The following is a 25,545-nucleotide window of genomic DNA, read 5'->3' as shown; positions in this document are numbered from 1 at the left end:
GGGAATGATATCAACCACCACGCAATGGACCATTAGCAACGAAATCGAACAGTCCCACCCACCCGCACCACCCCCTTCCTGATGTCGGATTTACAAGGTCATGAACCGCTGTTGCCGTCAATTCCAGAGTTTTTGGCGAGGGAAATATCCCCTCCCCCTCGACCGAGGGAAATTTGGAGCAGTTTCGGCCATTAAATTAGCTACTGGACGATACAAGGGTTGAAAAAAGTACATCTGAAGATACACTGATGGATTGATTTGGTTTAGTATTTACTTCGCTTTTCTGCGACATTTGGCTAATCTGCGAAGATGGGATGAGTGATGACATGATGAAATTGATGAATGGACACTCACAAACATCCATGCCCAGGCCGGGATTCGAACCCTGGATCCCTTGCGCTAGTGCGTTCTCAAAACCACATACCATGATTTTATCCCACTGAGAGATTGATTGATTGATTGATTTAGTTTATTTTACTTCGCGTTTTTTGCCTCTTGGCTAATTTGCGAAGATTGGGATGAGTGATGAAATTCATGAATGGACATTCACAAACAAGCCCGAACTGGATTCGAACCCGGGACCCTTGGCGTCGTAGCGCGATGTGGTAACCACTCGGCCACAGGGTCCGGCCACTATGAGGGAGAGTTCTGCCTCGAGTTAGGGATTTTTTTTTTTCAGAAAAGTTGGAAATTTTGCCTATTAGGGAATCCTTGCCAGAGTAAAGAAAAAAAATCCCCGGCGAGGGAAGTTTTAAGAAAAATCAACGTTGTCTCATATTTTTAAAGGAGGTGGAATGTTTTATACAAAAAGGGACCTGATAGGAATTTAAATTTACCTACCACGAGAAAATACGAAAGAAACATACAAATTTAGATTCATGAAAGGGAATTTTCGATTACAATATAAGTAATTTGGAATCCCGTGAGGGAAATTTAGATTAGGAGAGGTAATTTCGGATTGTGGGAGGGAAATTCTGTTAAAACAATCCCACCACCCCCGTCTCTTCAGCCGGTGCCGACGCCAGACGGTACGAAAGGGGGGGGGGGATGAAACTGGGTCTCGCAACAAAACCCTCCCCCGAGCCCTGTTTTTCGCAACCCCTCGCATCGGGGTGGATCGATACGGCGGGAGTCTAAATGGGGGAGAAGAGACGTGCAAAGCTCCCAACACTGGGATTGTTGACCAAATGAGATCCCATGGATAGCGTTCGGGTTAAACTATTGTGACTTCGGGACGGGTGCGACAAAAGAGGCCCGTTGGGGTGCGAGCGAAAACTGATTTGACCGAGCTCTAGGATTCTGGACTGATCATCCCCGTGGTGGTAATGAGACTCGATTGATGCGCCGCCATGCTGCATGCATGATGTATGGCTACAAGGCTACCGCGTTAGTCAGCTAATGACGATCTCGCACTGAGAGAACAATGCTTCAATATAACATGTTGAAAATAGACCTTGAAGCCAGTAGTGGACGTTATTGTATTGATTGCTTCATTGTACCGTATTAATCTATAAGATTATATTTTATTCAATCTCTCTGGATGCTTCGTGTTGACCAGGGCATTCACTTGTTTACTTCAGTTGTCTCAACCTCCGTGGTATGCAAATAATGCACAGTGTTGTGCTATGCAAACTTCGTGATGTATTCAGGATATAGGAAGTTCCATCAGGTTTATGGAGTCAGCTGTTTGCAATAGAGGTGGTAAAAATCACGATTCGGCATGGAGGAAGGTCTCCATGGCCTGGGTGATATAGAGGTGCGACAGACTGAGAAGGGATTGACTTTGGTTTTGGATTGAGGAGAGAGGAGCTTGGAGAAAGGCCTTAAAGTAAGGCGATTCCTGGTCAACGAGCAACGAAGCCTAGAGAGGTGTTAGTTTTATTTTATTCGACGTTACTTTGAATTAATCATTCGGTTTTCTGCCACATTTGGCTAATCGAGAAGATGAATTGTGATTAAATGGATTCCAAGATAATCGCAAACACTGAAGGACAGCATAACACGCTCCATGGGGGGGATTCTATTGGTCGAGAGTACAGGCTCCAGAGTCTCGATAGTCTGCAAAATGCGGTCCAGGGTGTGGAAGGGAGTGTCCGTATAGTCACCCCTTGTAAATGTGTTGAACAATTAAAACCTAACTCGTTGGCCCTGCTTCAGCAGGAAACCCCCCTAACTCGTTGGCTCGGCTTCAACAGAAAACCCCCCTAACTCGTTGGCTCGGCTTCAGCAGGAAACCCCCCTAACTCGTTGGCTCGGCTTCAACAGAAAACACCCCTAACTCGTTGGCTCGGCTTCAACAGAAAACCCCCCTAACTCGTTGGCTCGGCTTCCAACAGAAAACCCCCCTAACTCGTTGGCTCGGCTTCAACAGAAAACCCCCTAACTCGTTGGCTCGGCTTCAACAGAAAACCCCCTAACTCGTTGGCTCGGCTTCAACAGAAAACCCCCCTAACTCGTTGGCTCGGCTTCAACAGGAAACCCCCCTAACTCGTTGGCTCGGCTTCAACAGAAAACCCCCCTAACTCGTTGGCTCGGCTTCAACAGAAAACCCCCTAACTCGTTGGCTCGGCTTCAACAGAAAACCCCCTAACTCGTTGGCTCGGCTTCAACAGAAAACCCCCCTAACTCGTTGGCTCGGCTTCAGCAGGAAACCCCCCTAACTCGTTGGCTCGGCTTCAACAGAAAACCCCCCTAACTCGTTGGCTCGGCTTCAACAGAAAACCCCCCTAACTCGTTGGCTCGGCTTCAACAGAAAACCCCCCTAACTCGTTGGCTCGGCTTCAACAGAAAACCCCCCTAACTCGTTGGCTCGGCTTCAACAGAAAACCCCCCTAACTCGTTGGCTCGGCTTCAACAGAAAACCCCCCTAACTCGTTGGCTCTGCTTCAACAGAAAACCCCCCTAACTCGTTGGCTCTGCTTCAACAGAAAACCCCCCTAACTCGTTGGCTCTGCTTCAACAGAAAACCCCCCTAACTCGTTGGCTCTGCTTCAACAGAAAACCCCCCTAACTCGTTGGCTCTGCTTCAACAGAAAACCCCCCTAACTCGTTGGCTCTGCTTCAGCAGGAAACCCCCCTAACTCGTTGGCTCGGCTTCAACAGAAAACCCCCCTAACTCGTTGGCTCGGCTTCAACAGAAAACCCCCCTAACTCGTTGGCTCGGCTTCAACAGGAAACCCCCCTAACTCGTTGGCTCTGCTTCAGCAGGAAACCCCCCTAACTCGTTGGCTCGGCTTCAACAGAAAACCCCCCTAACTCGTTGGCTCGGCTTCAACAGAAAACCCCCCTAACTCGTTGGCTCGGCTTCAACAGAAAACCCCCCTAACTCGTTGGCTCGGCTTCAACAGAAAACCCGCTAACTCGTTGGCTCGGCTTCAACAGAAAACCCCCCTAACTCGTTGGCTCGGCTTCAACAGAAAACCCCCCTAACTCGTTGGCTCGGCTTCAACAGAAAACCCCCCTAACTCGTTGGCTCGGCTTCAACAGAAAACCCCCCTAACTCGTTGGCTCGGCTTCAACAGAAAACCCCCCTAACTCGTTGGCTCGGCTTCAACAGAAAACCCCCCTAACTCGTTGGCTCGGCTTCAACAGAAAACCCCCCTAACTCGTTGGCTCGGCTTCAACAGAAAACCCCCCTAACTCGTTGGCTCGGCTTCAACAGAAAACCCCCCTAACTCGTTGGCTCGGCTTCAACAGAAAACCCCCCTAACTCGTTGGCTCGGCTTCAACAGAAAACCCCCCTAACTCGTTGGCTCGGCTTCAACAGAAAACCCCCCTAACTCGTTGGCTCGGCTTCAACAGAAAACCCCCCTAACTCGTTGGCTCGGCTTCAACAGAAAACCCCCCAACTCGTTGGCTCGGCTTCAACAGAAAACCCCCCAACTCGTTGGCTCGGCTTCAACAGAAAACCCCCCTAACTCGTTGGCTCGGCTTCAACAGAAAACCCCCTAACTCGTTGGCTCGGCTTCAACAGAAAACCCCCTAACTCGTTGGCTCGGCTTCAACAGAAAACCCCCTAACTCGTTGGCTCGGCTTCAACAGAAAACCCCCTAACTCGTTGGCTCGGCTTCAACAGAAAACCCCCTAACTCGTTGGCTCGGCTTCAACAGAAAACCCCCCTAACTCGTTGGCTCGGCTTCAACAGAAAACCCCCTAACTCGTTGGCTCGGCTTCAACAGAAAACCCCCTAACTCGTTGGCTCGGCTTCAACAGAAAACCCCCTAACTCGTTGGCTCGGCTTCAACAGAAAACCCCCTAACTCGTTGGCTCGGCTTCAACAGAAAACCCCCTAACTCGTTGGCTCGGCTTCAACAGAAAACCCCCTAACTCGTTGGCTCGGCTTCAACAGAAAACCCCCTAACTCGTTGGCTCTGCTTCAACAGAAAAACCCTACCTCGATAGTGTTGATTGAAGCCTTAAACCCTAACTCCTTAGCGCTGCTTGAAGAGGACCCCAATTCGTTAGTGCTGCTTGAATAGAAAAACCCAAATTAATTCGTTAGCTCTGCCTGAACAGAAAAAAATCGTTAGCTCTTCTTGAACAGAAAAACTCAAAACTCGTTAGCGCTGCTTGAAGTGGAAAAACCCTAACTCGTTAAGAGAGAAACCAGAACTCGTTAGCGCTATTTGAAAAGGAAAACCCCTAACTCTTTAGCGCTACTTAAACAGGAAAACGCTAACTCGTTATCGCAACTTGGGACAGAAAATACTAACGCGTTGCCGTTATTTGAACACTTGAACTCGTTTGAATCGCGCGCATTTATGAAGACGAACGATGTTGCAAACCTTCAAAGAAACCCAGTAGCAGGGGGCGCCGACTTGTCAAAATTATTGTGTGGGGGGGGGGGGCCTCTGATCACTGAAATAAATTAATGAATTACTCACTCCCTCCATTTTTAAGTTTTGGCCTCAGTGTTTGGAATCTCGTAAAACCCCATGAATTCCTTATAAAAATATTAAAATTTTCATTTACAGTTCCTATGCAAAATGTCAATTGATCACGAATGGATATGTCACAAGTCTCGTCAACCACAATAGCAAAATATTTTCGACTTTTAATATCTGCTACCACGGAGCTCAAAACAGATCTCATTAATATATCAATGATATCGTTCTGAATGTCATGTGAGAGCCATTTGTAGCCCGGACGTCCCATTAACTCTCCTAGTTCATGCACATCATCTTTTGAAACTCTTTTTAGTAAAAATGTTAACAATATTCATAATTATATACTTAGTATATAGTAATAAGTCATGTGTTTTGCTGTCTCTGGTCATAGCCCTCCAAAGTTGATGGTTTAGCGGTCTCAGCCCCCAAAGTTGATATACTAGATCATTTCAAATGTGTATTTAACGTGAAGTTCATGTAGCACAATTCAGAGTAAACTTTACAAGAGAAGCAAAATAATATATTAGATCCTCTTAAGCAAAATTATTTGGGGGCTCTGCCCCCACATCGTTAACATTGGGGAGGCTCGAGCCCCCACCAAGCCCCATGGAGTCTGCGTCTATGCCCAGTAGTGTGCTGACCCCAATATGGCAACGCCGGAAAATTTACCAGCCCCCAAACGTATGTGCTCCCTAGTATCGTATCCATGAAACGTTTTGTATCACCTGAAATCTGTGCGCACAGTCCTTACATAAGAGCACAACCCTCTCCCCCATCGTTCAGCTGATTAAGTACAGCCTAATCGAACACTGGTTGGGGAACCAAACGAGCATAAACCACACACACGTTATGTGCGGGGGAGGAAGAGGGTCGCAATGTGGGCGTCACCCTTCAATAAAACGGCCGCAACACGCAGAAGGGTAGTTTTTTTTTTATTACCCCACCCACACCTTTCGGTCAGCTACGATGTACTCGGAACGGAAGACCCCACGTAAAAGCCTGCCGGCAACTGGATTCTCCACTTACAGCTTCTAATAGCCACGGAAGCGTCGGTTTTCGAGGTTTGAAGTCGTCCCTCATATGTGGAAATATGAGCTCTCACAATTAACTCGTACGTCCCTCTGGGGACAATATTCGCGCATAATTCCAGGTTATCTACCTCATATCTCCAGTGGTGTTTTTGGGGGGGGGAGGGAATCAAATATCCTCACTTTTCCGGGTTTTGAAAATATTTTTGAAGGATTTAAATTACGCGCTCTCAAACTAGACATCTGTAGAGGTGATATATGCGTTAAGGCGAAAAAAGTAAAGTTCAATTTTTTAAACATCTCCACATCTCATACACACACAAACGCTGTACCTCATTCTCTCTCTCTCTCTCTCTCTCTCTCACACACACACACACACACACACACTAACGACTCACACACACTCTCCCCATACGTGTTCTCCCTGATGACCTATTGGTAACATCGTTGCCTTGTAATCAAGGTGTCCCAAATTCGATACCCGGTGGAGGCACATTGCACAGTGATCCGGATCCCTCTTTGAACCGTACGTCCAGTCACGATTAGGCTATCTGGGCATAAAATGGACTTTAAAACTCAAGCAAATTCTCCTTGTATCACCCCCCCCCCCTCTCTCTCTCCTTACCCTCTCTGTTTCTCTAAAATACCATTTTCTATTTTGAAGTAGATGGAGAACCATACAGAAACAAACTCGAGGCCTGAATTTGCCGCGGTAGCATCCTTACAGTATGAGTATTTCGATTCTACATAATTTTGGACCAACTGACAAACTGTGGCGTATCCTATTTTCTTGAGAGTTAAGTATTTCTTTTTTAGTAGTCAGTTCTATACGTTTCCGTCTTTTCCCTTCATTTGCAGTTTTCCCAAAGGAGGTCGTTATGAACCCAACTACATCTTGGGCACGCCCCTGTCGGTGCAAGTAGAATAAAAAGAAAGAAGTCTGATTCTTACACCCACTCTCGGTATGCATATACAAGAACCTCCAGGCAATTAAGGGTGGACCTGTGTTCGATTGTTCAACGTGATACGCCACTCAAAGTAGACCTACTTTCGGCGGATGAATTATTGAAGCGATAATAGCCGCAAAGAACGAGTGAGGACCTGCTAAATGATTCAAGAGGAGAGGACAGTCCTCGCGTTCACGGTTTCGCAGATGCACAAGTAACCTCCAACATGACCAATGCATTTCTGACGAAGATCGCGAGAAACATTTGAACGGCTACGAAAGACTTCGAAACAAAACATAAGCGTGAAGTAGAGTTGGAGACGGAAGTCATAATCAACTAAGGGAGCCTCCTCGATAGCGTGTTACCTTGTAATGAAGGGGTACACCTTCAATTCCTGAGGAAGGCACACTGCACTGTGTTTCGGATTTCGTTTCAAAATGTAGGCCCACTCCCGGTTAGCATATCTGCGCATAAAATGGATTTGAACCTTGTCAAACTTTTATACTCTAGCCTGTTCAGATAAAGAGACATGCAAGAAGCAGGTTAGAAAGGAAAGTGGGGAGAAAATAAGGTGCTGAAAAAGATACATATGAGATAGGCAAAGGCAGAGAGCAAGACGCAGGGAAAGCTGCAAGCAGAAGGAGAAGTATCAAAGAGACTTAAGATAAGAGGCAAGGAGACGTAGAGAATGACATGCACGGAAGTAGAACGAGAGAAGAAAGAGAGAAAGCGCGTTGAATCCATTGTTACAGCATCGGCAGAAATTCCTATTTCAGTCTCGAACCAAGATGCTTCATTCCAAGAAGAGAAGAAAAAATTCTTGAGAACCGATGAGTCACGGCTTCAATCTTCAGCAATGACTCAAGATCAAATATATGACCGCAGAATGATTTCAATGCCGCTGAATCTCCATGAGTGACTGACTGCTTCCTCACCGGACGTTCCTCTCAGCAAAAATCTCCGCCCTAAGTGACAAATGCTCCTTCAAATGCACAATGAACAGCCTCTCCGTAGGCAAAAAAAGAAACCCAGATTCTTACTGTATTGATTTCTCTCAAGGAGAGTTTCTCACAAACCAGACGCAGCGGGCGGACCTGTACACAGATTCTCGGTATTGCGAGTTTGTGAGGTAAAGAAAAAGACTAGGGAAACACGGGAAGGAACAGGCACAGAAAGAAGCAGAGAAAGCCGCAAAGAAAGAGAAAGAAAGAGGCAGAGACAAAACACACAGAAAGAAAGAGGCAGAGACAAAACACAGAGATAGAAAGAAAGAGGCAGAGACAAAACACAGAGATAGAAAGAAAGAGGCAGAGACAAAACACAGAGATAGAAAGAAAGAGGCAGAGACAAAACACAGAGATAGAAAGAAAGAGGCAGAGACAAAACACAGAGATAGAAAGAAAGAGGCAGAGACAAAACACAGAGATAGAAAGAAAGAGGCAGAGACAAAACACAGAGATAGAAAGAAAGAGGCAGAGACAAAACACAGAGATAGAAAGAAAGAGGCAGACAAAACACAGAGATAGAAAGAAAGAGGCAGAGACAAAACACAGAGATAGAAAGAAAGAGGCAGAGACAAAACACAGAGATAGAAAGAAAGAGGCAGAGACAAAACACAGAGATAGAAAGAAAGAGGCAGAGACAAAACACAGAGATAGAAAGAAAGAGGCAGAGACAAAACACAGAAAGAAAGAGGCAGAGACAAAACACAGAGAAAGAAAGAGGCAGGGGAAAACACAAAGAAAGAAAGAGGCAGGTGAAATAAACAGAATAAGAAACAGGCAGAGAAATACACAGGAAAAGAAAGAAGCAAGGAATAGGAAAGGAACCGAAGAGGCAAACAAAGGAACAGGAAAATAAAGAGGAAAGGAATATAGGAAGATATAACTAGAAAACTTGGGCCTAGACTTTGGTCAGTGCTCAGAATTCGGCCAAACGACGTATCGACATTCGAAGGATAGGTTGTTTGATTTGGTTTATTTTACTTTGCTTGTCTGCCACTTTGGCTAATCGCTAAGATGAGGATAGCTGATGATATAAAGGAACAGATGAAGGGAGACTCCCAAAAAAAAACATCCATGCCGGGTTTCACGGAGATCGAGAAAACACTCAAAAGAGAAAGTCAATTGTTTGTTTACACGGGCTTCAATAAACAATTACAAGAAACATACACAACACCTGTTCAAAGCTCCTTAAGAGAACACAAGAGGTTCTGTGATACCTCCTGTTCAACATCGTTCACTCCGTCCAAACTCCATCGCATCAGAGGTGCCTGACGACTTATCTTTTATCAGTTCACAACTTGTCATAATCCAAGATGATGATATCTAATCCCCACACGGAAACTTGCTTAAGCTGTCACGGCGCAGTACATCGGAGGTCCTTTTTTCAAGCGGCATAAATCAGATTGACATGAGAGCATAGGGAATTCTGCATAATGCATAGCGTGCAGAAAACCGTGAGACAAGTGCCATTAACATTGTTTTCGAACGACAATGAAGTGCATCAGGACGAAATCTCAAAAGGGACTTTGACACACTTGCAGAGATGCTTGTTACCCCTAAGTGGCCGAACGTTCGACTTCTCACAAGGGCAACTGTGCTTAAGTTTTAAAGTTGCTCTGCTCTAGGACTCTTTCAAGAGTAGTGCACTCCACATCAACTGGGGCGTAAGGAGTAGCATTCTAGGAAAGAAAAAAATCCTTGCATAATTCCAGCTTTTCCTCCTTGAAATTCCATTGTCACGGGTGGGTCACTCAAGACTACATTTTTGGCATTAAAGTAACTATTCCACTGATAGTTAAGCAACACATTTCTTACAGTTTCTGTGCAATGAAATGTGAAACTAAATACTGTTCTTTAAACATAACTACCCTTAAAATGCTTTCCAAGATATATCGATATAATAAACAATCGTCTAAATCTAAAGATTGGGGGGGGGGGCTAATCCAGCCTCGATTAGCGAGAGGGAGGTCTGTACCAGTAGAGAGAGGCTAGCCCCTGTGAAATAAGAACACCACTTACGATTAGATTTAAACACTTCAATTGACTGGTCTGGTAGTGGTGAGAGAGAATGATAGACAATGATATAACAGTTGGGCTGAAAAGTTCGTAGGCTAACATAGTAAAACATATTTTTTTGACAAAATTCGATTTTATTACTCAATATAGTTGCCTTCGAGGGCGATACAACGATTATAGCGGTCATACAATTTTTCGATGCCATTTTTATAGTACGATTTCTCTTTAGCCTCAAAATAGGCCTCAGTTTCGGCGATTACCTCTTCATCAGTGCTACATTTCTTTCCAGCGAGCATTCTTTTAAGGTCTGCAAACAGGAAAAAGTCACTGGTGGCCAGATCTGGAGAATATGGTGGATGGGGAAGCAATTTTATTACGGTTGAATATCGCTAAACATTGCTCCGAATCATCAAAACGTTGTTGCTTTTGATCGATTGTGAGCACGCGCGGCACCCATTTTGCACACAGCTTTCGCATGTTCAAATATTCATGCACAATATGTCCAACACGTTCCTTTGATATTTTTAAAGTCTCAGCTATCTCGATCAACTTCACTTTACGATCGTTTAAAATTATTTTGTGGACTTTTTTGATGTTTTCGTCGGTAACTGAGATTAATTGTTTCTGTTTACAAAAGTAAATCAGAAAGTTAAAATAAACCGGCATATGTAAAATGCCTTCTAACTTAATTATAACACTTGAATTCTTAATCCTAGAATGTTGACTCGCAAGATAGAATAAAGTTGCAGCATTTCATTTAATTTCAAAAATTGAGATTCAGGGTCACTGACACGGAATGCCCCAAAATCAAAATTGACGTCCGAGATGCCTAGATACTTTAGAACATCAGTTCAAAAGCTCTAACTTTCTTTTGCATCGCCGCTCTGCTCCTAATAAACGCACTATTAAAAGATTCTATTGGCAAATTATGGATCAAGTAATGCCCTAAAATTACGGAGAGGTTAGTTTAGATCCTTCCGAAAACGTTAGTCTCGAAGGAAAAAAAATGTATGGCATGGTAACAAAGGAAAAATAAGTTTTTTGTTCGCCATCTTGGAACGTGTTATCCTACTTTTAATCATAAAGAAAATTAAAACAACCATGTGGATACACAAAAGAAGCCCTTAGCAGCTATACTTACGAGGTAATATAGTTTTGCGTTTCTATTACCACGATACCAGTTATTCGAAATATTTTTGATAGCAGTGTTACCATCTCAAACTTGTTTATACTAGATGCTGACACTGATCAGTGCCTATATGTGAGTATCGGATTAACTCAAATTTTCGTATAAGTATAATTTTGTAGACTATGATTATGTATCAACATATTTTCAAAATGAATATTAATTCATTTTTAAGGAGACTAATATGGGGGCAGTGTTTTGAATTAAAGATATCAATAGCTGTAGCGAACATTTCCCTGCAAGCTACAAGAATTTTACAGCTAAGTTAAAGCGGGCGGGTAGCTAGCTGCAGGAGTGCGCTATTTCTGACCACTGTCACATGGTGACTGTGTGTTTGACCCACTATGAGTTTAGCTCCCTTAGCTTGAGAACGAAAATTGAATATGTACAATTTTCTGTAAAAAAAAAATTAAATTCTCAAAATAGGACATTCGAAAGATCAGCTTTGTTTGCTAGGAGATTGAGAGGATTTCATACACACGCACCAAATTAACATCTGTATTAAAAAATATATTCATGCCAGTTTAAAATGAATTGGTACAACTAAATTTTCAAGATAATGAATAAAATTCATAAATCAAGTACTAAGACTTATTATAAAATGCACGTACACGAATTATATCGATATTTTTCTTGCAAGGCCAAAAGTGTACAACTGTTGTCTAATTTATGGTTAATTTCAATTTTACGAAGAGACCCACGCACGCACCTTGGGAGACATTATGTAGGTTCTCTCTCATTCTCCGCAGGTTCTCAGTATTATTTCTCATGACGTAATATCCTGCTGTTGTGCGGCGAGTAGTAGTAGCGACAATTAGCTTTCTTGACATGACAAGCACCTTGTATTTAATCTAACGACGCCACCGACCGTGTAGGATAACATCGCGAATAGTAGGTCGCATGATTCTGCAATGCTTCTCTGTGACATTGTATTGCATTTCTTCTTCTCCAGGGTACTTGGTATTCTCTTTGCCCACATCTTCGCCTCTCCTTGTCGCCTCCTTTGCCCACCTCTTCGCCTCTCCTTGTCGCCTCCTTTGCCCACCTCTTCGCCTCTCCTTGTCGCCTCCTTTGCCCACCTCTTCAACCCTCCTTGTCGCCTCCTTTGCCCACCTCTTCAACCCTCCTTGTCGCCTCCTTTGCCCACCTCTTCAACCCTCCTTGTCGCCTCCTTTGCCCACCTCTTCAACCCTCCTTGTCGCCTCCTTTGCCCACCTCTTCAACCCTCCTTGTCGCCTCCTTTGCCCACCTCTTCGCCTCTCCTTGTCGCCTCCTTTGCCCACCTCTTCGCCTCTCCTTGTCGCCTCCTTTGCCCACCTCTTCGCCTCTCCTTGTCGCCTCCTTTGCCCACCTCTTCGCCTCCTTTGCCCACCTCTTCGCCTCTCCTTGTCGCCTCCTTTGCCCACCTCTTCGCCTCTCCTTGTCGCCTCCTTTGCCCACCTCTTCGCCTCTCCTTGTCGCCTCCTTTGCCCACCTCTTCGCCTCTCCTTGTCGCCTCCTTTGCCCACCTCTTCGCCTCTCCTTGTCGCCTCCTTTGCCCACCTCTTCGCCTCTCCTTGTCGCCTCCTTTGCCCACCTCTTCGCCTCTCCTTGTCGCCTCCTTTGCCCACCTCTTCGCCTCTCCTTGTCGCCTCCTTTGCCCACCTCTTCGCCTCTCCTTGTCGCCTCCTTTGCCCACCTCTTCGCCTCTCCTTGTCGCCTCCTTTGCCCACCTCTTCGCCTCTCCTTGTCGCCTCCTTTGCCCACCTCTTCGCCTCTCCTTGTCGCCTCCTTTGCCCACCTCTTCGCCTCTCCTTGTCGCATCCTTTGCCCACCTCTTCGCCTCTCCTGTCGCCTCCTTTGCCCACAGTTTCGCCCTTCCCGTCCTGGTGGGTTCTTGTCACTGCATCAACGTGTCACACTGCGTGCCACAGAAATCTGGTAGGAGCCGGATCTGAGCACGAGTCCAATGAACAACCTAAATGCACTGGCGTTCATAAAATGCCAGTGAATAAGCGATTACGGGGGTCGAGTCATGACGCCATGTAGTTTGCGGCTTCCACAAGGCGCCTCTCGGGATGATTCGTCATTGAGGCATAAATTCTCGCAGGTAAAGGCTTTCTCAGAAGCTTGTATCACATCACGCCTTGGTGTGCAAGGGTCACACGAGAACAAAGAGTGGCGGCGTAGGAGAGATGCTTGGTTCCCGTGATGTATTCACAGCAAGACCAGCCAGTGATTAGCTGGTCGATCATCTCATGCAACGTCACTCGAGGTAATTTCACCACTGATATGCTACAATTGACTTTAACACACAAGCTCTCTAGGCACTAGCGCTTGGGTTTAGAATTTGGCAAATGCCCCTCTTGGACTGCACCTAACTTCCGCACTGTATAGCGGCAAAGAAAACCGCTGTGTGGTGAGTTTGTTCATGGGAGCTGTGCTAAAGGAGTGTTACAACTCCCACAACTGCTCTTGAGAACGACATTGATACTTGCCTATACAGAATCGAAAGCAGTGTTAAAATCGGGAATGGCACATTCGAGCCAGTGGCGTATTTGCTATTTGACTTTAGTTTTAAACAGTGTAATATAAATTACAGGCTACTTAATACTGCACTAGTTAGGATACAAGTAATTAATTTTTTTACAACGAATTTGTAAAGCAAACAAACAGATATTTTCCCAGATTCCATTTGTTTTTTTCTCTAGTTCTTTACTTAAGCACTCATTTTCTTCACGGCGGTGAAAAAATTGTTTGTGATATATACAAAGAGTGGAAGGAGAATGATACGACACTACCCAGTGCAAATGATACGCACACCGATTGGTTCCCATAAGGTAGTGCATTATTATTATTTGTTAAGGAATGTACCCCTAGCGTACACCCCTGTTCATATCAAGTGGAACATTTCATATGGTTGAACAGATTTCCTACCAAAGACGACGTCATCAGCCCAACAGAAGGGGGAATATAATTCAATTTAGTTAGCAGAAACAGTTTGCTAGCCAGTTGGAGTAGAAAGAATCACATATTAACAAAGCCCGTGACAGTCACATACGATGCTAATATCATCGGGCCTGCTACTGTTGTACACTCTTGTTCACATAAAGTGGCACACTTTATACGGTTGCAGTAGAAGTGTGTGGTACTTTATTTGAACAGTGTACATTGTTGGCAAGATGAGTATGGATTGGCACAGATTAACTGGCTTCACCAGGAAATACGCATGATAGGACAAAGCAATTTAATGGCCAGAGAAGTTATGGAAACAATCGCCCTAGATTTCGACTTGCTCAAGAGGATTAAATGTGCAAAAGTGCAACTTTCCCTTAACCTGTAGACATGTAATTTACGGGTTAGCTATACCAAGAATCTAAACAAAAGCAGAATTAATTGTCTTCATCCAGCTGACATTAACACACACACATCCCGCCTAAAATCAATTGTCCTCTGTTATCTTTTGCTCCATCTTGTTTACAGACATTCTCCTCTTCCCTCTCTTCTTTAAAGCTAGTTTTGTTAGTATTCTGAGCGTTTCCCCGCCCCCCCTCCAGCTTTTTACAACACAATGCCCTGTTTCCTTGAAATGGCCGGGAGACTGTTTCTTCCATTTACGGCAAGCGACCGGCAGACGCCACAGACGTCCAGCCACAAGACAAAACCAAGCGCACTCATATTTTTCCTTCTCCACTTCTCTCCATTACGAAACCACTGTTTCCAACTACGCGAAAATCCCTCTGAAAAAAAATATATATCTTCTCTTATAGTGCAATTCCTATAGACATGCAAAAACTGGAAAAGAGTTCATGTTATACACTAGCATTGTTTCATATCTAAATGAAGTGCTCTGTTCTTGAAAATAAAACTTGGGAACATGTGCGTTTATTCTAGACATCTGGAAGTGTTTTGAGAGCCCAAAATAATTATATTGTTCTACGTGCCTCGTTCGATTATTTTTACAGATTTACTTGTTTTTAAAGTTTGCAAACTTATGAAATCATATGAAAAAATATCGCCTCCTGAAACTGAACATTTACTGTGAAAAACTTGCATTTTCATCCCAATTTTAGTAAAAAATTCTTTCTGCCTCTCAAAACTGATTTTTTACGATTTGTTTTGTTACTGTTGGTCGTAACTGAATTTTTATGGTTCGAAATGTTTCTGCATCAAGAAACTGAATACTTACAGGCAAAAGATTCTTTCTGCCTTATGAAAATGAACTTTTCCAGTCAAAAGATTCATTCTGCCTCCCAAAACTAAATTTTTAGATCGAAAAATTAGTTGTCCCCAGAAAATGAAATATTAGCCAAAAGTTTCTTTCTGCCTCCAGAAACTGAATTTTAATCAAAAATCATTTCTGCGTCCCGAAACAGACTTTTTCAGGCTCAATATTTTTACACTCTGAATCAGTTTAGCGACTTATTTTTTTAATGTCGCCTTCACAAACAAATTGTATAATATACAGTGATTCTTTTGCATTCTGATATTGAATTCTGGATGAGAAAAATGGAAATTCTGAGTTGTCAAATTGAACTTTTAATGATAAAAGGGAATTTTTATATGAAAAAGAGAAAATCCATCTGCCAAACAAACCTATCCATCGAAGCACAAGAAAAGAAAGAAAGAAACAGAACCTTGTATATCAACGGATGAAGTGGCTTGAGTAAGCGGAAGATACTTGTTAAGTGCACGGCGAAAAGAAGGACAACATATTCTCTTTAATGGAGAGTCAACAAGGGCTGAAGAATTCTCTTGGCGCGGCCTTTCTTAATCTCTGCGGAAGTCAAGTGTAATGACAGTTACAAGCAGTCTCGAGACGTTCTCCTGCACTGCTTCTTCAAGAAGTCCTTGTCTCGGAGGACCCAATTTGCAAAGTCCACAGGGCCGTCAATGATACGGTTTATCCTGTTGCGTGGAGGTGTATTGGAACAGCTTGGAGCCGAGTTTGCTGCAAATGAAGCTACGATAAGATTGTTTACAGTGCGTTGAGAGAGGTTGCAGGTAATTTGGGAGACACTGCAATGGAGAGTATTAATAGTTGGATCTACGTTTACTGCGCCGTTTACTGCGGCAACAGCATCAAACTGGGTCTCTTTCAGCCGCACTTTCAGGTTCGGGAATAGAAAGAAGTCAGGAGGAGACAGATCAGGAGAATAGGGGGAATGATCAAGCAGAACAATACCCTTGGGGCCAAAAACTGATTGACAACCACAGACTGGAGATTTGGTGCATTGTCAATGAAAAGGGAGCACGTGCCCCTTTGTCGGTGTTGTGGACGTACCCGTCGAATTCGTGTCTACACACTCTTCAAATCCTCAAGTTAGAACTCCCCTGTGAACGTCTGTCCTTGGGAACAAATTCTCTACGAATGATACCCATAGAGACGAAGATCGTGATCGAGCATCGTCTTGATATCTACGGGATTTCCTTGGGTTTTGGGGACCCTTGGCTCTTCCACACCGAAGTCTGGCGTTTTGTTAAGGGCTTGTATTGGAAACACCACGTTTAGTCATGGGTCAAGATAGTTTCCATGTCCACAGCCCAATCAGGTCTCGGCAATGTTGAATCCTTCAGTTTTTCTGGTAATTTCCGACATGGTGACCTAGGGTGTTGTCGCTTGGGTTACTGTAACTTTTAAGAGGATCCTTCCCCAAAGTTCAAATTTACCAGCATGAAAGAGAAAACAATGTAATTGGACAAAGTGTGTTTTTTCCAAATCATGCAATATGTAAACGCACTACAACATCAGTTCGAAAAATTATGGGACATACTGTGTATATTAATAGTAGTTTGAGCTCTTGATTAAAAGTCTGCCTTTCCTGTTTAATTAACCAATACCCTGTGGTTAAATTACTTTTGGATAAAAATAAATTTGTACAAATATTCTCCAAGCTCATGACAATGAACACAGAAATTTCAAAAACCCTAAACCCTTCAAACATAATAGTTTGTTTTTAAGTCCACTTTAGGCACAGTAAGGCTAATCGGGACTGGACCTACAGTTTAAAGTGGGATCCGAACCAATGTGCAATGTACCACCATCGAGTATCGAACACGAGACCACTTTATTACAAGGCGACGAGGTTAAAAATAGTAAAAATGATAATTAACAGCCTCCCAATGGCGTAGTGGTAACGTCAAAGCCTTGTAATCAACGTGAAGCAGTGGTTGGGATCTCACTTTGAATAGGTCTACTCCCGATTAGCCTTTCCGTGCATAAATGAAACTTAAAACTAGAACTGTCCTAAATTTTCGTTAGGGAAGGTTGTTCTAAAGGATGACGCCAGCATTCTTTGTTCTCCAGGTCTATTAAAAGAAAAAATGGCACTTCCTCTAAACCCGGGCAGTTATTTTAACTATCGGGCACAAATCCAGGCGATTCAATGACCTAAAAATGATATCATATTGAAATGACACACCTACCGACTCGTCAGCGCCAAGGAAGGAAAATACGTGATAGTGGGTTGCGGTAAAGAAAATAATAAACGTCAGACGCTGGTCACAAAAGCCTGACGAAAGAAGAGGTAGACTCGATGTCCACGATTTTCCCAGCTTTAAGGCAAAGATCTTGGCATGGGTCTTCAAATTCATAAAAGTTCCAGTTTTCGACAGACTGTAAAACTCTATACAAGGGTAAAACCTACCATAAAATAGGATATGCAATATTTCCACGATTCAAGGCGGAGAAAGTAAACATTGTTTTCAGCCAGAAATGAATGACGCCGGCAACCATGAATGTGCTGCATGGCTGCATACACACAAGACAAATAATTGCAGTTTTTAAAGGGCTCGTGGCGTTAAGAGATTATTTTTTTTTAATGAACTCTGTGTACTGTCTTACCAATTTCCCTTTTAATACTGCCATATTACGTAGCGAGCATGGGAGCAGATAGAAAAGCTTATAGGGTCCTTCTTCTGGTAGTAAGAGAACTGTAGGAGGACCAAGACGAAGATGGAATGACAATTTTAAGAAGAACCGGTTGTAAATTTGTAAGGAATATCAAGAGCGGATTGACCTTGGCCAGTATAGAGTTGAGTTATTGTTTTAAGTCCACTACATGCACAGTAAGGCTAATGGGGACTAGACCTACAGTTTAAAGTGGGATCCGAACCACTATGTGCCTCCACAGGACCCCTCAGGATAGAGAGAGATTGAAGGATTATGTAGATATTGCAGCAAGAATTCGGGTTTATGATGTCAGAGAGCTAGTTTTACTAAGGATGTCATATACAAATATCTGGGTATTACCCGGGTACCCAATTTTCAGTTTCGGTCATCTAAGCTTCAAGTCCGGGTATCCGATTTCCGAGCCCGGGTACTCCAATTACAGAGCCCGGGTACTCCAATTACAGAGCCCGGGTACCCCAAATACAGAGCCCGGGTACCCCAATTACAGAGCCCGGGTACCCCAATTTCAGAGTGCGGGGCCCAAATTTCCTGTTTCGGGCACCCAATTTAGGATTTGATTCTCAATGAACACATATATTTCGAAAATTTCTGGTCATTCTGAACAACCTAGCGCTGACATCTTGTCCTTGCATTTTGCCTTTTCTCAGACAGACGACTGAAGTCAACACAATTCTACAAAGTCGCACGAACCTTGTCTTTCTGGAGACAGATGGCATCGGTGTGCCCGCTTTGCGCAATCCTTTTAAAAACCCAGAGTCACGTCCATCGAGATCTAACAAAGCCGCAGACTGTTGCTCAAGATCGTGAGGTGCTCCGTCTACCATGGATTTACACAGTCTCGCAATCCTTGTTCGCGATAGAGCACGTTCCGCGCTGATCATGTCCGTCTTATCATCTGTGATTTTCGCCAATCCAAGCGAGCTGCTTTCGAAAGTATTTCGGCAGAGCTCGTCGAGTGGTCGACTCTCTCACCACGGAAGGTTCCGAGCTCGAGGTTCGGCATGAGCGTTCATCCTCATCGCCACGATTAAACACAAGTACAAGAAAATTTGGCCAGAAAATAACACCAAATATGGTACAATTTTGGTAATACTGAAAATAATACTGAAAAATCGAAGAGGTGAAAGAAAACCCAATGTAATAAAAACCTACATGTGGAGAATGGGATATACAGTATTTTTCTGAATATTGTACTTACAGTCCTCAGTACAGTAGCAACAATACTATTAGGAAAAAGGAGTTCAACGATATTGAACTTATACTTAAAAAAATGGCCAAGTGTCTTCTGCTTCAGGACGTTGCATCGTTTCCGAGCCATCGTCCCAATAGCAGACTACTGTTCTGCAGATTGTTGCCTCTAACCAGGGGTGCCCACAGGGGGGATTCATGACTCAGCATGAGGCGCCTGTGCCATGGGAATTTTTTGGAGGGACAAAATTTTATACCAATTATATATATATTCATACAAAAATGGGGGATAGTTTAGTTTCATTGTCTTGTTATTGATTTTTAGTTATGGTTATTATTCGAGCCCGGAAGTTTGGCAAAATGCCTCTTTTTATCTACTGCATATATTGATAAAAAAAATTCTGGATATACGTTTCTTATGTTGTTTCGAATGTTTTGGAAGCCTTTTCATTTTGCCTATTTGGGACCCCACTGCCTATTTTTAATTATAATGTCTTTTTTTTCCTTTTTCAATGAAATATGACAATTTTTTTAAAAAAAATGTGTATATAAATTATTTTCTCCCAAAAAACGTTGTTGGCATTATTTTTCTTCCGTTTATTATGTGAATAATTTTCGCCTTATTTAAGTAATATTGAACTCACGCGTGTTTCAACATTGCTGAAGGAGAAAAGTGTGAGAAAAAAGTATTTCATGCTGAGTTAGGATATTGCCTTTCGGTTAACATTTCTTGTGCATGATTGACTGCTGAAGTGGACAGGTTGATTTCGAACACAAAGAAGATATTTCTGAAATCTCCCTCTCAAACCCGAAAATTTCAGGAAGTTGTGATTGAGCTTAGTTTACCTCCACAACCAGTGTTGACGAGATGGGCAGCTATATATTATGCTAACAACCTTCAAAAAATCAGCGAGGTGATCGATGCTCTTCCAGAAAATGAAGCGGCTTCAATTCCTGAAAGATCATTTTCTATTATGAAAAACATTCTCTCTGACAGACGACTAGCAATGAATGTTGAGAACTTAAAAAGCACCTTGTAGTTATGTGCAATCAAGACGGAAAAAATTGAAATGCTCTTCCCAATTTAGATTTTAACATTTTGCCAGAAATTATGGATAAAAGTAAGAGACTTCCAAATGTGCCTTTTTTCGTTTTATTTTGCCTTTTTTTCATTTTTAGTGCCTATTTTCCACATTATAAATGCCTTTTTGCCTGCCTATTTTAACGAAAATAAATGCCTGAACTTCCGGGCTCTAGTTATTATGTACAGCTTTTCTACCTACCTGTGTGTGATCGTCGAGATGCGGTTGAAATGAAATGCCACCTCTTTACATTCAGTTTGGAAAAGGTGGGGGGGCTCTTTGCATTAATGCAAGATTAGTCAAGCAGACAAACTGTTAAGAATAATGGTTAAGAATAATGTTCAGTACACTAACAATTGCAGCGAGCCTAAGCAGTTTTGTACGTTTTATGTTAGCAAACATGAAAGTGAGCCTAAAGTAACTAAAGTAAACATATTTTGCTTAAATTTCATGTTTGTATTATATTGTTCCGCAAATTTTGTCTAACCAAAATAATTTTACTAAATAATTTGGCATGAAGGGGGGAGGAATGTTCTACCTTTTGGGGGGAGTGCGTCATAGGCCTTGGGGGAGATGGGCACCCCTGCCTCTAATGCAGCGGTTATTATTATTATTATAATAATAATAATAAGTTTGTTCACTTCTTTACCTCGGATTATGCGGAACGCTGGATTATTTTATAGAGACTACTACTGCACACACATTTCCCTTTGAAATGAACTCGCTCTGGGGTTGAGAAAATGGAGCGTTACGAAGAACCAAACCAAGCTCTGGAATGCTTAACTGCACTTGAATCTAAATTTAATGCATTTCATTGCACCATTAGTTTATACGACTTATTATTCATGCATTTTCTGTTTCTCTTATTAATGCTTCTTAATGTTACCAGTAGCTGCAATTGGGGGCCAAGGTAAGTTTACTTTCTCTTGTAGACAAGGTTAGCATTAAGAGGGCATAGTGTGGGGGCTAAAAGTGCATCCCCAATCGCCGCCACTGTTACTATTATGTTTGAAGGGTTTTTGAAATGTCTGTATTCATTGTCATGAGCTTTGAGAATATTTGTACCAATTTATTTTTAACAAAAATCAATTCAACCACAGGGTATTGGTTAATTAAACAGGAAAGGTAGACTTTTAATCAAGAGCTCAAACTACTATTAATATACACAGTGTGTCCCATAATTTTCCGAACTGATGTTGTAGTGCATTTACATATTGCACGATTTGGAAAAAAACACCCTTTGCCCAATTACCTTGATGTTTTCTCTCTCATGCTGGTAAATTTGAACTTTGGGAAGACTTATTTCAAACATCAGGATGACGAATTGTAATTTAAGGATTAAAAGTAACTTACTTTGGTTTGGAAGTTTATATAATAGTATTTAATATATTAAACGAGATCATTATAGTGTTAAGTACTAAAGTACTATTATAAAAATCGAATGCCTTTGGTACATATTTAATAGCTGATGCATTTAGATATTTGCCTGAACTGAAGTGAACATTATAGGTGCATCAGTACTTAAGCTATTTACCATCAACACGTGTGTCAGGACAAAAGCTAAGGGTGTAAAGCGCCACTCAGTACTGAGGACAAAACACAATCCTACTTATTATACTGGGTGTGATCCAGACGCCAGAGCCTCGTTGGCCTACAGGTATGAAATGTGGTTGAGGGTAGAGGTTTTATGCACTACCTTGTGTTAATCGATTGCTCAATTGATTTGCTTTATTTTACTTCGCTTTTGTTCCACTAACCCGCAACCCCTGGCGTCGTAGCGCGATGTGCTAACCACTCCGCCACGGGGGCCGGCAATCGATGTGAACGTTTCTATGTACACCCAACGGCAAAATAAATGGTATGCGAATTGTCCATCCCCATTTTCCCCAAGTCTGTTTCCCAGAATATGATGATCATGAATTCAAACGAAAACTTGAATAACCAGAGGACAAAATTTGCTTTGCATGAACAGAATTCCATTTCTTAAAACAACACAGGATGCAGAGTAGAAAATAATGAAAATAGTGAAGGACAATTTGCCTACTATTATCTTTGCCGTTGGCTGTACAAGCGGAACCAATCGAAACACTGATATCACGATACATACTTCTTCGGAGATGCTTGAATATTTGATTCCTCACATGATAATGAAGTTGATGACGTAATGAAGAAAAGCTTTCACACAAAATCTAGGCCAGGACAGCTTGTTGGATTCCCACTGCTCGGTAGCTTTTTATCGGAAGTCCTTTGTTATCTGATCCCTTCCAAAGAGCAGTTATCGATTGATGACACAATCGAACAGGGTTAATTTTACTCCTGGCCATTTGGCAGTCAAAACCCTCCCCCCCGTTGGGTGTCATGGCGGCAGAGCGACTCAACGCAGATCGGAGTGCTCTGTAGCCATGGTTTCATAATTCAACCGAAGAAATCCAAGATGACGCACGCGGTGCGTGTGCCAAGACATCAACGCGTCGAAGTGCAGGGTGGTTCAAAACTTCTGTTCCTTGTTCTTTCTCGTTACTACCTCCACTCAATATCAATTCTTGGTACCTCAAATGAATGTGTGAAAACTATAACGCAGTATAACTGACATTTTAAGTAAAAAAATAAGTTAAGTGCACTTTTGGAACCGAAGGGACCTAAAGGAAATCTGTATGGATGGAAAAAATTGGCTTGATCTTGCCCAGGATAGGGACAGATGGAAGACTTGTGTTACCTGCACCATAAACCTTCTGGTTTATGAAGGCTAGAGTTAGATTGGAACAGAATGCAGGCCATACTTTTGAATGGTAGAGAGTCAAGTGTATTCTATTATTATTTCAGGCAAACCGTAACTTTAAATAAGCATTCAAAGGTCAAATGCATTTTTCTCAGAAAACACAAACTCTTACTTATACCGTTATGGTTTTCACCAATTTAAAATTTGATTATTTGTAAAGTAAACTATATTTCCAATATCCAGGGTAATTGCCAGGACATGTAATTACATGTATTTTCAGATCAAATCATGGCAACACGATTAGGCATTGTTTCCATGACAGAAAATATACAGGGTGGTCCAAAAGTCCCGGAACGGTCACATATCGTGAGAAATACACATCGAATCGGAAAACTAAAAAATACGTGTTTAATAAGTGAAAGAAAGCTATTCAATGATATCACACTTGATTCCCCCCCCCCACCAACGGGGCAACAGTGAAATTTTAAACGGAAACCCCCATTTTGTATTGTAGAATCTGAAAGAGGACTTCATTCCGAGTCCAACGAGCTATCAACCATCCTTCTAGCTCAATTAGGAACGGAGATATGGCGATTTCAAATGTTTGGAAGGGGGGTCTACCATATTGAAAGGTCTTGACGTGCAGATTCCGAATCTGCAATCGCTCAATTAGGGGCAGAGCGTCCCTTTGTTCATTTTTTGGGTTTTATGAAATGTTAACCGTAACAGTTTTTTTTTTACTGAAATATGGACTGCCTTGGTCAGTGAAATGTTGGTGTTTCATGCCAAATACAGTCTTAAAGCGTGCCCTTTATTTACTGCCTGCAAATGCTCCATTGTCTGGATCATCTGGATCATTTTAAATTGCACCGACGAAGAGTTGGCCACTTCAGGGATGCACCAAGGGTTCCGAGAAAAGCCTCCGCCCCCATCCAAGAATGGCACGTAAGAAAAACCGGTCTGCAACGCGTGTCGACGATGCATGCATCGTCTCGAGCATGTGAGCATCGTGGCAAGGACTGGCCGACTCTTGCCTGAGCAACAAAGGCAGAAAAGGAAGAAGGGCGTCAACACGAGGTAATTGCAGATGTCCATGGCTGCTAGACGGTCGGCAGACGGAGTGGAACCCGCCCGACCACCCACGAGCCCGATGACAACATTCGGAGGCTCGCCGAATTTGCTCATATTTATACAGGGTGTTTTGTAAGTAACGCACAGATTTACAATAGTTTATTTTCTTCAGGTTTTCCCGAAGTTTCCAGGTGTTCCTAAACAACTTTCCATGCCATAAAGCTTCACCCCTTAGACCTCGGCCTGTCTTCCGCGATATTAGCCTCAACGCATGGGTGATTTTCACAGCGAAATTTGAAATTATGTACTAAATGTAAAAACATCATCCCCCTGCATCTTGCAATAACTCATGGAGACTCCAACAGAGGTGGATGTTGGGGCTCCACACGTTCACGATCTCTGCTATTGTGAAGATGTAGTGATTGATCCAAACACCCAAAATCCCCGTAACACTCCCCCAAATTTCCTCAATACCCCGTAAAAGTTTTCACAAAGGGTAATTTTTTTTGTCATCTTGGCTCTAAATTTAACCTTACACCCCCCCAGATGAAACATTCTGTATACATTCCTGGACACGATGTGATGCTCCAGTCGCCTTTACGCCCTAGTCGAGTCGAATTACTTTCGGAAAATCTCCAGGGGACTACGCGAGTCTGTCTAGCGAGCCTAGTGGGCGTGTAGAGCCTGAGCAGGGGGCTTAGCGATAGGTTCTGGGTTGAGATGACGTCAGCGGCTCGCTCCGTTGATTGGCTGCTTTGCGAGTTGAGACTCGTTCCGAAGCTTCAAATGCATAACAGCGAAAGATGTTATGGAAATAATCTCCCTCTACCTACCCACCGTCTTATGCAGGGACATGGCTTGAAACTTTCACCCGGGAATCGAACCTGTCTATCTCGTGGCGGTCAGACGCCCTCCGACTTGAACACTGCGACTCATGAAATTACATACTGTTCTAAATAATTAGATATCTCCGAAGTAAATGATAGTCGAGTCACTATAACGACACCTTTGTTCATGCTATAATTAAGGACATGGATTAAAATACGAACATCTGTGACGAGAACTGACAAACACGAAAACGCCCGAAATGCGGGGATACTAAAGCCATATGCACCAAATTACAACATACATCGTTGTTTTTGGACGTAATTATGAGACTACTACTGTAGCCATTAAAAAGTGAGACTCCTCACTGAAACGCCATGTGTAACAGTTCTCAAATATGAACGCTTACAAACTGCTTTCCTCTGATTCTCCAGTCTATCTGTGCCCAATGAACTCTGCGAGCCTTCCCGAATCACGCCTTCCGAAGTAGATTTTCTGCAATCTTGTGTTCAAAAACTGCATAGGCTCGCACAGAGGAAAGGTAGTTGCACTATATATACTAGTACAAAGATGCGAAAGTTTGTTTACGGTACTTACTTTATTTCGATAGGCTGTGAAGTTCCTTCCTCAGTATCACTTTTCACTGAACCGGATCTGCGAAGAAAAAAAAAAATATATATATACGACATGAAAAGATAACA

General features: G+C 42.8%; 1 protein-coding gene across 2 annotated transcripts in view; it reads right to left on the bottom strand.

Annotated features, from left to right (window-relative positions):
* Src64B (Tyrosine-protein kinase Src64B) overlaps positions 1-25,545 on the bottom strand; it is a 151,354-nt gene that overhangs the window by 67,811 nt on the left and 57,998 nt on the right. For both annotated transcript variants that reach the window (XM_083143950.1, XM_083143951.1), the window contains one exon: positions 25,442-25,498. The gene's annotated coding sequence lies outside the window, so the exon portion shown is untranslated. The remainder of the gene's footprint in view (positions 1-25,441; positions 25,499-25,545) is intronic.

This window comes from Lepisma saccharinum, chromosome 22, assembly GCF_977018435.1.
Source record: "Lepisma saccharinum chromosome 22, izLepSacc3.1, whole genome shotgun sequence".
Taxonomy (NCBI): domain Eukaryota; kingdom Metazoa; phylum Arthropoda; class Insecta; order Zygentoma; family Lepismatidae; genus Lepisma; species Lepisma saccharinum.
Note: the sequence above shows the minus strand (reverse complement) of the source record. Positions and strands in the feature narration are given on the sequence as shown.